General features: G+C 46.1%; 1 pseudogene; it reads left to right on the top strand.

The window, feature by feature from the left end:
• Positions 1-8,732: 8,732 nt before the first annotated feature.
• Positions 8,733-8,851, top strand: LOC126427743 (5S ribosomal RNA; annotated as a pseudogene).
• The last annotated feature ends 1,740 nt before the right edge of the window (positions 8,852-10,591 follow it).

Here is a 10,591-nt window from a genome sequence, read left to right as displayed (position 1 = left end):
ACAATAGACTGCAACCGGTTCTGAAGCTTTCAAGAGGCCAGTTTGTTCAGTGCTTTCCTTACCGGCACACTCTACAAGTTTTCTTCTGAAAATATACGGTTATGAATAGTTATTTAGCATCACAGAGTTTGGTAGACGCTATCGATATAAACTGCATTGTTTCCTTGAGACGTGAAACTAAATACCACCAACTTCAAACACTAAAACAACTTCCAGAAGGCATTACGTTAATAATTACACTTCGTTATCTTGACTATCTAGCAATGAACATTTGATGTCCAACTTCACATAAGTACGTAAATGGGTGAAAGCTCCGAACTTCTTCAAATTAAAACCGGAGTAAGACAGGGTTTGTCCATCGCACAGAGTCACGTATCGATGACATAGTAAGAAGCATCCCTGACGTACAGAAACAACTGTAAAAGTTGAAAACAAAGAGGTCGCCAGGTCTGAGTGGAATCCCAGTTCGGTTTACAAAAAGTACTCTACAGCACTGACCTGTTAAGTTTGCATCTATCACGAATCTGTCGGCCAGCGCGAAGTCTCAAGTGACTGGAAAATATCGTAGACGAATCCTGTATACTAGAAGCGTAAAGGAATGGAACCGTAAAGCTATAGGCCAATATCCTTAACATAGATTTGCTTCAGTATCCTTGATCATATTCTCAGTTCAAAAGAAATAAATTTCCTAGAGATCGTAAAGCTTATGTCCACGAATCAACACAGTTTTAGAAATCATCGCTATTGTAAAACTCAGCTTGACGTTTTCTCACATGATATATTGCGGTGCATGAAGGGCAACAGGCTGATTCCATATTCCTAGATTTCCGTAAAGCATTTGACACGGAGCACCGCTGCAGACTGTTTAAGACGAATGTACAAGTATACGGAATAGGCTGCCGGATATGTGTGTGGGTCGAAGACTTCTTAAGTAATAGAACCCAGTATGTTATCCTCGACGGCGAGGGTAATTCAGAAACAAGGGTATCATCAGGAGTGCCCCAGGGAAGTGTGATAGGATCGCTATTGTTTTCTTTATACATAAACGATCTGGCGGACAGGGTAAGAAGCAATCTGAGGCTGTTTGCTCCTGATGTTGTGGTGTACGATGAGGTGTCGAATATGGGTGGCTGTAGGGCGATACAAGGTGACACAGAAACGTTTTCTCGTTGGTGTGATAAATGGCAGCTGGCTCTAAATGTAGAAAAATGAAGTTAATGCGAATGAGTAGGAAAAACCTGCTTAAACAGTCAAATCTTTTAAATATCTGGGCGTAGCGTTGCTAATGTATATGAAGTGGAACGAGTATTTGAGGACTGTGGTAGGTAAGGCTTCTGCTCGACTTCGGTTTATTGGGAGAATTTTAGGAAAGTGTGGTTCATCTGTAAAGGAGACCGCATATAGGACGCTAGTACGACCTACTCTTAAGTACTGCTTTTGCGTTTGGAATCCGCACCAGGCCATGTTAAAGGAAGACATCGAAGTGATTCAGAGGAGGCTGGTACATTTGTTACCGGTAGGTTCGGACAACACGGAAGTATTACGGAGATGCTTGGGGAACTCAAATGAGAATCCATGGAGTGAAGGTGACGTTCTTTTCGAAGGACAACATTGAGAATCGGCATTTGAAGCTGCCTGCAGAACAATCCTACTGCCGCCAACATACATTTCGCGTAAGGACCATAAAGATGAGACAGGAGAAACTAAGGCTGATGTGGAGGCAGGTAGACGGTCGTTTTTCCCTCGCTCTGTCTGCGAGTTGAACGGGAAAGGAAACGACGAGTAGTGGCACAGGGTAACCTCAGCCATGCACCGTACGGTGGGTTGCGCAGTGTATATGTAGATGTAGAGGGTGACGGATTATCTTCAGTGCTGTTCATCGTAGTACTCGATAACATTGTTGAAACTTGGGAGAAAGAAATATCTGAAGTAAGTATGGGTAGATAGACTTCGAAAGCCTAGACGTCATCGTTAACTACGAACGTCAAAGACAACGAGAAGATTGAATGACAGATACTGAGAAGAATATCTGGATCCAGAATTCAAGATGGTATCTGGATGCGCAGAAGCTCAGAAGAACTGTATTCACTGAATGAACGGTTCATCTCACTTGCGCGGAAAAGACGTATGAAATTTTACGGTCATGTAGCACGGATGGACGACTCTCCTTGATGGAGACATTTCTTCCACATTTTCGTCGGAACCCGACAATCCAAAATATTGATTGGCTACTCCATAGAGAGCTGTGTGCACAACGACCATATACATGAAATTAGAAGGAAGGTCAGCGTTGGCCATAATATTCAAGGTTTATTGACAGCAAAATCGATTTTCAATCACATAGATATCATCTTCAGTGCTGTGCTGCACAAATTAAAATCATAGGCACTGGTGTCAAGTTATTACCAGTAACCCAAACTATGAAATGATCACAATACTTATTGTTATTGTGATCCTTTCATAGCTTTGGTTACTGATCATAACTTTACACCAGCGCCTATGAGTTTCATTTGTACACCATAGCACTGAAGATGATCACTATGTGAATGAAAATCGATTTTGCTCTCAATAAACCATCAATATTACGGCCAACGCTGACCTTCCTTCTAATTTCTAAATCCAAAATATGTTGGCTGGTAGACAGTCAAACTGACCTCACAGAAAACGGTTTTGACCCACTGGCAACTACACGGACAACATAGAGGAACGCCGGCCGTGGTGGGCGAGCGGTTCTAGGAGCTTCAGGCCGGAACCGCGCTGCTGCTACGGTCGCAGGTTCGAATCCTGCCTTGGGCATGGCTGTGTGTGATGTCCTTAGGTTAGTTAGGTTTACTTAGTTCTAAGTCTAGGGGACTGATGACCTCAGATGTTATGTCTCATAGTGCTTAGAGCCATTTGAACCATAGAGGCAGAAAAACGGTACACATACCTCGTATCCAAGAACCCAACAGGCAGGAATCTGAAACTTAGAAAAAGCGTGTATGTAAGAAAGGAAACAGCTCCAGAGTGAAGGTGAGGGAGTTTTGGAAAGATAGGAAGAACAAGAAAGCTAGTGCTAAGTAATGGTTCACGTGCTCATTTGAGCATGAAACGAAATTACACTGAAAAAAAAAAAAAAAAACGAAACACAAAGATAGAATTGCGCCACATAAACACGAGTTGGTAGACATGTTTCTACATTTTAAAGAAGATGCCTATTCAAATTTCGTGCTTTTCGCATAAGAGTGGCTCCAGTAGCGCCACTATGAGAATGCAAATCAGGTTTGCTTTATATACACGCTGCAATGGTCGTAAGCGTTAGTTAGCTTCGAGATGTGATGAGTTGATGTTAGTCAAGAATGCCTTTAAGGCTACAAAGAAGCCATTGTCAGCACCTCACTGAGTTTGAACGACGTCGTGTCGTAGGGCTACGAGAAGAGGGGTGTTCCTTGCGCGATACTGCAAAAGGACTTGGCAGGAATGTAGCCACTGTACATGATCGCTGGCAGCGGTGGTCATGAGAATGTGCGGTCACACAAAGTCTAGGCTCCAGACGACCACGTGACACCATCAAGAGGCTAGACAATCTTGTTCTTTGTATGGCTTTGGTGCATCGCACTGCATCTGCAATAGTAATTTGAGCAGCAGTTGGCACCAGACTTACAGAAAGAACCAGTTACTTCAAGGACAGCTCCGAGCCAGACGCCCTGTAGCGTGCATTTCACTGACCCTTTAAACCACGGCCATTTGCAAATTCTGTGGTGTCAAGCGAGAGCACATTGGAGGGCATTGTGGAGGTCTGTTGTGTTTTCTGATGAAGTCTGGTTCTGCCTCATTGCCAGTGACGGCCGTGTGTTCGTCACAAAGAGGCCAGTTGAGCACCTGCAACCAGCTTCTCTGTGAACTGGACACACTCGACTTAAACCTGCAGTTATGTTCTGGCTTGCGATTTCGGACGACAGCAGGAGAGCTCTCGTGGTTATCCCACACATCCTGACGCCAATTTTGGTCAGCCTGTTGATTCGATCTGTTGTGCTGCCATTCACGACCAGCATTCCAAGAGGTGTTTTACAAAAGGATAACGCTCGCCCACATGCCAGTGTTGCAGCCCAACATGCTGTACAGAGTCTGTCTCCAGTCGAGCACATATGAGACATCATTGGACGACAGCTCCAGCATCACCAGTAACCAACGTTAACCATCCTTGTTTTGACCCACAAAGTGCAACAGGGATGGTAATGACAGTGGCACGTAAAGTGCCCTCCGCCACACACCGTTGGGTGGCTTGCGGAGTATCAATGTAGATGTAGATGTACTTCATCCCATAAACTGACATCTAGCACTTTACAACACAATGTAAGCACGTTTGCATGCTCGCATTTAACATTCTGGCGGTTAGACAGGTTATTTTGGTAACAGTTTTTCGCACTTACATTAACCTTCGCTCTTGCACTGTTAATCACTGAAATATGTTACCTAGACTAATGTATTCCCGAAATCTCATTATCTAAGGTGGCTGTAATTTTGCACCTTACAAACGCTCATCCACATACTTTGTTGTGAACTACAACCACAATTAGGTTTCGTTTGATAGGTTGTACATCATATATATGAATATTTAAAGGAGACTGACATTGTCACGTACGCATTGTAAATATTTGTTAACGCTTATTGCATGAAAGTTGACGGAGTGTCTTTATTAACAGAACGGCGTAATGAATGATTGCCTATACTAGTAGAGGTTGGAACGCCAGTGGAGATGAACCGGCAGGCAGAACTCAAGCTCTGGGTGGAATGGCCGCACAGGTGTCGGTCCTGCTTAAAAACAGGAAGTAGCTAGACGGACGTCGTGGCACCTGAGCTCTGGAGCACAGTTAGGTGACGGCCGGTCGCGATTGTAGCATGACCTGCAGGATAACCGGGAACTCTGCAAATCTGGGATGCAGGTGAGAGGAACGAAGAAGTGGCACCTCGGAAACCACGCAGGCGGGGTCATTTCCAAGAATTTTTACTCAGAAGCGTACCATTGTACGAGTATAGGTTTTTCCTCTCAAACATTCCGCGCTGGACGACAAAAGACTAAAATATGGTTGGTCGGCGTTTGGAAGAATCTATAGAGGGGGAGAATATTCCGTGGTTTCGGGAACATGATTCCTTTTCGGAATTACGAGGGTGGTGAGCCGAGCCTTGCTGGGAAGCCAGCGGTGGGCAGACGAGGTTTTCCGTTGTAAGCCCCCGTGTGTGACGGTCGCTCGGTATGAGCTTTGTTGGTACAGACGAACCTGCTGTCTTTGCTCTCAGTAGAGTTTATAGTTAGAACAGTTAGAAACTGTACTGTTGCGAGCCTATACCATTCTGGACTTCACCTCCGGACTGGAAGTCGTCGTTGAGTACGCAGCGTTCAGTAACTGAGAGCACTTCTTCTGCCTATACTTACGTTGAGACGTTATCTGAACTCCGTCCTTGTGGCTGGGAGTTCTCGTTTCTCGTCTGTAGGAAACAGAGACGAGAAGACAGTGTTAGAGTATATTAGTCAGAGGACCACCTTCTGCCGTCCTAGTGTTTGAAAGATTTTATTAGCGGCTGGAGTTCTTCCATCGTCGCAGACGAGTACTAGTACCATCACTTCGACGCACCGGACGCAGTACTTACAGCGATATCGCAAATTCCTTCGGCTTATTATGGCTATAAAGCTAGACAGCTCTGATCACGTTAGTTTATTTCCACTGAGGTTCCACACCACCGGAGATCATCTTTGAAAGTATTGTCTACTAGTGTTTGGTATGTAGATGATGTCAGTCACTTCACGTTAGTGATATTAGACCGCACAGTAATAATTAGGGGGAGAGTTGGGCAAGTGATTAATAATTCTAGTTACGAAATATAGACAATTGTACTTAAAGGGTTGATTTTAATATATAATAATCATATATTTAACAACAACGCTTATCATTTAGTAGTATTAGTTGCCTTCATCATTCATATATGTTTAGATTGTAATTTATATGAAAAAAAGACCATTAAGAGATCCTAAGATCTACTTCAACGGGTTGTCAGACAGGGCCAAATCATCATTTTAGCGTTTATTATTTTCCGTTGCGCACATTCATATTTACACCGGCCTGGAGTAGCACCTCGGAACTACTGTACATTAACTATTTTTTGGTGTTGCGATTTTTTTTTCCGTCGGTGGACTTATCTATGCCGCCTGTTGTCGTTGCAGGCACGTGACGCGGTAGGGAAAGTATATAAGCGGAGCAGAAGCGAGTAGGGAATGATTTTAGCGACGATACGGGCGGCAAATGTTGAAATCCACTGAGATGAGCTATTTTGACAATGGGCAGATTATTATGGCCCGGCGCTTGGGAACGAGCATTTTGGAAATGGTGAGGCTGGTCGGCTATTCACGTGCTACTGTTGTATCTGTGGGAAGTGGTTGAAGGACTCTGAAACCACGAGTAGACGACAAAGTATTGGACGCCCACGCCTCATCAAACAGCACGGAGATCGGAGGGTTGCCCACTATGTAAGGCAGGATGGGCAGGGATCTGTGGGATATGTGGTGACAAGAGTACAGTGGCGGTTCAGGCGCAAGTGTTTCGGAGCACCCCGTCCAGGGCACATAGCTGAACATCGGACTCCGCTGCAGACGACACCTACGTGTTCCCATGTTCGCCCAACTACCTATCAGTTACGGTGACAATGGACACTCGATCATCAAGACTGGACCGTGGTTCACCACGTGCCACCTGATCGGATGAATCAAATTTCTTATTTATCTCAGGTGGATGGTCGTGTCCTGAAACGCTGTCATCCAGGCGAGAGCGTGCTCGTGGTGGGGGCAATATTATGCTGTTGAGAACACTTACTGGGAATTCCATTAGACCCGCGTTAGTAGTCAAAGGCATCATGACAGCTTGGACATTATTGCGGACCGTCTGCATCCCTTCATGCTTGATGTCGTCCCCGACAACGATGACATCTTCCAGCACGATAACTGTTCGTCTCACAAGACCAAAATCGTGCCACAGTGGTTTGAAAAGTACGATAGTGAGCTCACGTTGATGTCATGTCCACAAAATCCTCTTGACGTGGAAAAATGGAACGTGTCTGGGACGCTATCGGCTGCGAGCTCCGTGCCCGCAAACCACTGGCCTGTAATTTGTGGGAAATGCATGACCTGTACGCAGATACGTAGACATGTAATGCTACATACTTCTTTAACCCTACTGTGGATTTGTCGAATCCATGCCACACACAATAGCTGCTGTGTTGTGTTCTAAAAGTGGACCAACACGATATTAAGCAAGTTGTAAAAATTTAAAGGAAGTCATTTTTGTACAGCAACAAGCGCTACTGGCAAAACAAGGCTTTGTTGCGACCAGTTTCGATTGAAACGACCCTCATCAGGCACTATAAAAAGACATCACTCATACGGTGGTGACAACAATAAAAACAAATCTGTAAAAACTGATTGTGCGCCACTGTCTTCAAGTTATACAGTCGTGTTATTTTAGTACACTATTTCCTGTGTTCCATTCTAATATGTCCCGTGCACTCTACATTGTCAAACGCTTTTTCTTGGTCGACAAATCGTGTACAGCGTGCTTATTCAATAGTTATGCAAAAGTAACCTTTAATTTTGTAAAGGGCAAATAACTTAACAAAAATGTTTGATACAGCACTAATGCTGTGTATTTTAGAGTTTTATTTCTTCCTAACGCTGTCAATTTCCAACGGCCACTGTATATGGCATGCGGCATGTACGACTGAGTTAATCGAGCAGTCATCATGGAGTCGTATAACGGTGCATAGTGTGTGCAGTGTTGTTCATGGTTTCCTCAAACTAATCCGCTACCACGGTTCAGAGATCATTCAGGGCTAAATATTAAAAGCCAGCACCGCAAATACAAGCTCTTCATAACTGGTACAACTGTTTCACTGGAACTGGCTGTGGATCACATAGGAAGCTGGGTCTGGGTCGGCCAGCAATCTCTCACGCAGAAGTTGAACAATTTCGGCAGTCTTACATTCATAGACTGGGCAAATCAACGAGACGTTCCAGTTTAGAGTTAAATATGAATAGTGTTACGCTGTGGAAATTACTGCGGGAACGCTCGTCATTCAAACAATACAAATTAGAACCGTTGCAAACTTTAAGAGAAAGTGCAAAGGAAACGAGCTGAGTGTTGTGTAGAAATGTTTAACATAACGGAGAGTGAATACGATTTTCTTAATAAAAGTATGTTCAGTGACGAAGCCACCTTCCATACCTGCGTTAAAGTGAATCGGCTATGGGGGCATTGGACAGTGTAAAAGGTATTCGGAACGTTATTCAGTCTGCCGCAGTGTTTCCGCACCATCCGCATCAACGGAAGCTGTGTACCTGTCTTCTGACATGATGACAGAGAGAAAAATCCAGAGAATTCAGGCCACTTGATCTTGCTGGCCAAGGTGCATCAGTCCATTAGTCCATCTTCCACAATACCAGCCTGTAAGATGTCGTCTTTCACGACAGCAAAGTGTTCCGTTTGTGTGTCCTGCATCTAGAATATTCTCCAGACATGTGCCATGGGTGAAAATTGAGCCCAGTTATATAGCTCAATCGAAAATTTTCCATTCTATACATATTCTTCCTAAGTAGGTCAATATTTCGTACTGAAGTCAGTGGTTACCGTAGATTATTATTTGGCAAATGGCTCTTTTGACGACGCATGTTTACCTGAGTGCTATTGCTTCTGTTATCGTATACGGCAAACGGCCTTACCGCAGTGGTAACAGCGGTTCCCGTCAGACCACCGAAGTTAAGCGCTGTCGGGCTCGACTAGCACGTGGATGGGTGACCGTTCGGGTCTTCCGAGAGCTGTTGGCAAGTGGGGAGCACTCAGCCCTTGTGAGGCCGCTTGAGGAGCTACATGACTGAGAAGTAGCGGCTCCAGTCACGAAAACTGAGAACGGCCGGGAGTGCGGTGTGCGTGCAACATGCCTCTTCCTCCATATCTGCAGCCAGTGAAGCCTGTCGGCCGGCCGATGTGGCCGAGCGGTTCTAAGCGCTTCAGTCTGGGACTGCGCGACGCTACGGTCGCAGGTTCGAATCCTGCCTCGGTACTGGATGTGTGTGATGTTCTTAGGTTAGTTAGGTTTAAGTAGTTCTAAGTTCTAGGGGACTGATGACCTCAGATGTTAAGTCTCATAGTGCTCAGAACCATTTGAAGCCTGTCGGCTGAGAATGACACGGCGGTCGGTCGGTACCGTTGGGCGTTCCGAGGCCTGTTCGGACGGAGAGAGAATTGTCGTGTACTTTCACCCGCGTCAGTTTTCGCTGTTAGCTATCATGCATCTTGTATGTACGCAGAATTTTCAGAGAAGCAGCTCGTTACGGAACAATTTATTGCCTGCAGCGAGAAAGAGAACAAAGTGCGGGATTACCATTAAATCGTCTGAGAGTTGCCTGGAGCGCCAAGTCCCGAACACTCGTCGGAAGTGCATGCACTGTGCGTCCAGTGAGAGATGGCCCCCCTCGCGAAGTAAACGCTCTCCCGCGCTCGTTAATAGCGGCTCGGCTTGGCTCTGCCCACGGCATTAAACGTCCCTTGTGGCGGACGCCCGTGCGGGCCTTCTTATAACAGTCACGGACGGATACTTTATCGAGTTTATGGTTTCTGGAGCAATTTCCTTAATTGAGCCGGGAATTGAGTGGCGGTAAGCGCTGCTCGGCTCGGGAATTTGTTAATTAAGGGGCAATATCCGTGGGCGGGCGAACCGCTAATCTGCACTTCTGTAATGAAGGCGGTGTGGCCGCCACCGCGGCCTCCAGCGCGCACGTGCCGGCCGTGTCTGCACGTGCCAGCCGCTGTCGCGCCTCACGTGTGACCCGCGGCACGCCGCCTCTTATAGTGTCGTGCGTTGGAGGGCCGCCTCCGAGCGCCGAGGCACGTGTCGTCAGTGTGTGTGCCTCATTTGAGAGAGCTTCCACTGGATCTTTGTCGGCAGGGAAAGCTCCCATTTGTGTCGCCAGACTGGGACAGCTGAACGTTGCGGTCTGTCCTTATGCTGCTTCCCGGAACAGACGAGACGATGTTTCCAGAATGAGATTTTCACTCTGCAGCGGAGTGTGCGCTGATATGAAACTTCCTGGCAGATTAAAACTGTGTGCCCGACAGAGACTCGAACTCGGGACGTTTGCCTTTCGCGGGCAAGTGCTCTACCATCTGAGCTACCAAAGCACGACTCACGGCCGGTACTCACAGCTTTACTTCTGCCAGTACCTCGTCTCCTACCTTCCAAACTTTACAGAAGCTCTCCTGCGAACCTTGCAGAACCAGCACTCCTGAAAGAAAGGATACTGCGGAGACATGGCTTAGCCACAGCCTGGGGGATGTTTCCAGAATGAGATTTTCACTTTGCAGCGGAGTGTGCGCTGATATGAAACTTCCTGGCACAGCACTTGCCCGCGAAAGGAAAAAGTCCTGAGTTCGAGTCTCGGTCGGGCACACAGTTTTAATCTGCCAGGAAGTTTCAGACGAGACGATGACGTACGCTCGACAGCACAAAAACGATCTGGGACTACCTACTGTACAACGCTACTAAAGAGCCAGTAACGGTACAGGGG

Source organism: Schistocerca serialis, chromosome 1 (assembly GCF_023864345.2).
Source record: "Schistocerca serialis cubense isolate TAMUIC-IGC-003099 chromosome 1, iqSchSeri2.2, whole genome shotgun sequence".
NCBI lineage: Eukaryota > Metazoa > Arthropoda > Insecta > Orthoptera > Acrididae > Schistocerca > Schistocerca serialis.
Note: the sequence above shows the minus strand (reverse complement) of the source record. Positions and strands in the feature narration are given on the sequence as shown.